The sequence below is a fragment of the Berghia stephanieae genome, chromosome 13 (genome assembly GCF_034508935.2).
Source record: "Berghia stephanieae isolate SIO BIC M18660-M18661 chromosome 13, UCSD_Bste_1.3, whole genome shotgun sequence".
NCBI lineage: Eukaryota > Metazoa > Mollusca > Gastropoda > Nudibranchia > Aeolidiidae > Berghia > Berghia stephanieae.
The window spans coordinates 8,814,715-8,819,842 of NC_088372.1; the positions used below are offsets into that span (position 1 = coordinate 8,814,715).

Sequence of the window (5,128 nt, forward strand, 5' to 3'; positions counted from 1 at the left end):
CGAAACCCGCCGAAACCCAGTCCCAGGTTCACTCCCCAATGGTGTACACTTCCCTGAGTTCTAGGTTCACTCCCCACAGCCACCTACTTCCCATAACTTTGTCGGGATTCGTCGGGTTTCATCGGGTTTCGGCGGGTTTCGGCGGGTTTCGGCGGGTTTCGGCGGGTTTCGGCGGGTTTCGTAAAAAAGACACACCCCATCCACCCATTACTATATTACTATAGAGCAGTAAAGTTAGGTGCCCCAAACGTAAACAATAACAAGTTGCTAGTGATTTCCGTTAGGGACCGGAATAATTTACGCACAATATAGGTCTCCCAATTTTGTAGTTTGAGTTGTAGGCAATACACTTTCAGTATTGAAAATATGTTTACATAAAATCTAACAGTTGTAGAATATAATAATATAAGGCTAAATTATTATGAAAATCAGGCTCCGAATAATTCTCGTTTTGTTCACACCAGCGCAATAATTTGCTCTGGTCTAAAAATAGATAGACTGTAACTTTTGATAAATTTTAGAAAATTTTACCTTTTGTTCCATAAACTATCCATATCTAGACATTATTTGATGCATGATCGAGTATTTATGAATATGTGTTTCTTTTGCCACCTAACAGCCAAATTTTAAAGGTTATTTTTTTCTATTATTTACATTGGAACGTGAGCTGTCAAGACAGGAACATGTGGTTTGCCACGTGCTTCTCGACCTTTGTTTACGTTTGGGGCACCTAACTTTACTGCTCTATTATTAGAGTATTCGATTATTATCCGTCTCTCCGATTCGATGATTATTCGTTTATTCGTTGGTCGGTATATGTACGGATAAGGTCTGTGTATAGATGGAGCATGATTCATATGAAAAGTGTATTTAAGCGAAAAATTAAATTGTATAACTTTGTATGCCTACTCAACTCAGATGTTGACGGATAATCTGAAACAAATACAACTACTACTATTACTACTACAGCTACTACTACTACTACTACTACTACTACTACTACTACTACTACTACTACTACTACTACTACTACTACTACTACTACTACTACTACTTCTACTACTACTACTACTACTACTACTACTACTACTAGTACTACTACTACTACTACTACTACTACTACTACTACTACTACTACTACTACTACTACTACTACTACTACTACTACTACTACTACTACGACTACTACTATTACGACTACAAATACCAAAAAATACTAGACGAGCATTTATATGGAACAATTCTCTCTAAACATGTTGAAAGTACCTTACAAGGGGTGCCAGTCAACAGAAACTTTCAACAGTAGGAAGAGGATTATATAAATCCGGGGTAAAGAGGTACGACTGTATTATTTTTTTAATTAATTTTTTTTGGTTATACTCTGGCCTGGTTTGTAGAAATACGTGGGATTGAATTTGTCACATTTACATCTATAAGAACGCCCATCCCAGCTTCAAATTCATTTGTGTTCAACGGACGACCATTGCATCTTTGAATTCATTTGTGTTCAACGGACGGCCATTGTAGCTTGGAATCCAGTCGTGCTATTTCTAATCATCAAAATGAACATTTTCAAATTTCTAATTCTGGTAAAAGTTTCTTTATTTCATTTGATGTTTCTCAATTTTTCGATAGATTTTTTCAATATATAATTATAATGGCTAGCACTATTCAGTATCTGATACTGAATAGTGGTTTTGCACTATTCAGTATCTGATACTGAATAGTGGTTTTGCACTATTCAGTATCAGATACTGAATAGCGGTTTTGCACTATTCAGTATCTGACACTGAATAGTGGTTTTGCACTATAATACGGTGTTTTTTTTCCGAAACCTGACAAAGTTATGGGAAGAGTGCAGCTGTGGGAGTGAATATGGGACTCAGAGAAGTGTACACCAGTGGGGAGTGAACCTGGGACTGGGTTTCCTAATAAAAAGCAATTACTTTTATAATAATAATAATAATAATAATAAAAACAATAGTATAATATCAACATTAAAGTATATTTCAAGCAAATAAAATTATTAAAACAAAAGTTTAAAAAATATAAAAAGACAGAAGGAATTTTTAAAAAATATTGGGAAAAAAAAAAAAAGTTACCCTTACCGGGATTTGAACTCTCGAACCTTAAGCTCAGAGTCAAACAGCTTATATGCACCATGCCATGGTGTCACTGAACTTCTAGAGACATTTAATCATGTCTATTCAGACATTAAAAAATGTATTTGACTGCCTCTCTTATTTTGATATTTTGAACTATGTTAATTGCACGATAGCAGAAATTTAAAAATTTCGATCAAAATATTTTTACAACTTTGAATCGGGCTGTCAGTTACTGCACGTGTTCAATCTGGAAGTAGGTCAGCAGTTCAACCGAGATTGTCGCACTTTTCACTCTCTCTATAAAAAAGAGTTCCTTATGGATACTGAATAGTGGCAAAGCACTATTCAGTATCTGATACTGAATAACCACTTCCAATTATAATATTGTGAAGGTTTATTTATATACATAATGAATTCGCTTGTTACTCTTCCCCTTTCAATGAGAATGTGTTTTGCTGAGCCGAATTGCATACAAACTATATGTGAATAATGGTCTGTAACTCGTTGCAACATCAGAAATCCAACTTCAAAAGATTGTTGACAAAGTGGTAGTAGATAGTGAAGCCAAGGGAATGGAAGTGAATATCACCAAAACGGAATGCATGGTAATGCAGAAAAAACCCCGAAAACAACAACACCTGCAATATAACGATTCACGGCGAGCAACTTACCAACGTAGAAAGTTTTAAATACCGGGGTTCAATAGTGACAACAGATGGAAGATGTAACCGAGACATACGAGCAAGAATAACTCAAGCCAAACAGGCCTTTATGGACCTCGGAAACATTTTGAAAAACAAACAGATGTCGTTCGGGATTAGATTCCGAGTCTTGAAGTGCTACGTGTGGCCAATCTTGTTATACGGATGCGAAAGCTGGACTACAAATGCAGAATACACAAAAGAACATTGAAGCTTTTGAAATGTGGTGTTTGAGAAGGATGCAGAGAATATCGTATGCTGCACACAAAACGAAAGAAGAAGTGCTAAAACAAACATACCAACAAAGGAAACTAATGCCCTTAATAGCGGATCGACAACTATCCTTTTTCGGACACATAGTAAGGAAAGATAAGAATGAATACCTGGCAAGTTGTGGAAAAATACCTGGTAAACGCGCCCGGGGGAGACAAAGAAAAACACTCATAGACCAACTGAAGGGCTTCACCAACCTAACAATCCAAGAGCTGTTTGAAAAAGCAAGAGACAGGGAGGAATGGAGAGAGATAATTCATGCAGTATCCGAAGCCTGGACCAGACATGGAACCTAGAAGAGAAGAACTATTTTAAAACAGTTTAAGTTCGCTCAGTTTTATTTTCATAAAAACAAATCAAATCTGTACGGTGACATTTTAATACAATACATATAACCTTTTCCTTTTTCCTTTACGAAACAGCTCGTCGTTATGTTATATTTTATACCTGATGCGGATGCGGATGCGGATGCGAAAATTGAAGTAAGTAACCAATACCTTAAATAACACTTTCTGGATGAGGTCTTCTGACCTTTCATCTAGGGCAGAGAGATCATTGTTGTTATGGCATAATCCCCCTTATGTTTTTTCCCCGTTCCAAGTTGCTCTCTGTCTTTGTTTTCGATTGAGTTTGTTCGATTTTTTCATGGTCGTGGTGGGTGTTTTATGTTGGAGAGGCAGTCAAAGGTATTTTTTGTTCGCTATTTTTGCTGTTTGTTTTCGATGGGTTTCTTTTTCTTTTTTTCATTTTATTTATTTATTTTTGAGAGAGAGAAAGAGAGAGAGAGAGAGAGAGAGAGAGAGAGAGAGAGAGAGAGAGAGAGAGAGAGAGAGAGAGAGAGAGAGAGAGAGAGAGATCGATTGCCGGATATAATTCCGCATTAGAATGGCAATTGGGTGTTATAATGCGTATATGCAGACTATTTTGGAGTTAAAGCGACCGAAATCGGTCGTCTTAATTCAAACTCGCCTGGTAGCTTCATTTGAGGAAGTTTTATTTTGATACGGGGCCATTTGACAGTTTTGACCTCGTACATTCCTCTGCTAGAAAATAGCGAAACTTTTATAACACGTTGATGAAATATGAGGGGAGGGCATCCGGGTCACCAAAAGGTCATCGACGCTTTAGGTTTTGAGAAGTCAGGTCATCGACGACTGAGAATTTCCCGACCTCCACTTAGTTCTCGATGCTTTTCTCGTCTCGAGAATCTTGGTCGTCGATGCTTCTCGTATTGAGTCCCGAGTCCCGAGTCTCGAGACTATACTGCGCGAGCGACGCACGCGTTACTAACAATGTGTACTATCTGCATTGTTCACCCCTCTCTCGTCGGCGATGATTCCAGCGAAGCTCGAGACTTTTTTGCGTCTCGATGCTTTTTTGAGTCTCGAGACTCAAAAAAGTCTCGAGCATCGCTCTAGTCATCGGTGCTTTCATTCAATACCTAGTCATTGGTATTGGGTATTGACGTTATATCATATTTTAAACAGCTAACAAAACACAAACGTCGTAAATAGATCAAAATGGTTATAGGTATCAATGTGTTATTATTATACAAAGTGAATTTATTTAATGTATTTTAAGTTTTAATACAAAAAAGCCATCCAAAGCTCAGTTGAAGTGCTACTTCTCGGGAATTCCCGACTTTTCCTTGGTCATCGAGTTCGGGAAGTTTTGAGTGTTGGTGGCCGATGACTTGAGGTATCATCGAGACTTCCGCTCGACACTATGAAATATGAGCGATATCAATTTACCGCACTGAGAACGACCGATAAACTGCCAAATATATTTAACAATATCTGATATTATATCTCCATGAAATTTTCAGGAATTTTTTTTTAACGTTGCGCTATGCAAAATGTCACTTTAATTTCGTCCATAACCTCTACTTTTGATGAACAGCGAATTGTGTTACTTTTCCCCCCGCTTTTCAAGATATAGGATTCTATTTTTAGATGAGACTGATCACCGTTTACAATTTATTTTGGAACTTTGTTGCCGTCATGTTTCAGTTTGGCGCATGCGTAAAAGGTCTAGTACCAAATTCCTTTT

The 5,128-nt window shown here is 37.3% G+C and overlaps 1 long non-coding RNA gene across 1 annotated transcript; it reads left to right on the forward strand.

The window, feature by feature from the left end:
• Positions 1–1,206: 1,206 nt before the first annotated feature.
• On the forward strand, positions 1,207–3,561 carry LOC144959135 (uncharacterized). The gene is made up of 2 exons (XR_013642567.1): positions 1,207–1,589; positions 3,502–3,561. It is a non-coding gene; the product is annotated as an uncharacterized LOC144959135 (long non-coding RNA).
• The last annotated feature ends 1,567 nt before the right edge of the window (positions 3,562–5,128 follow it).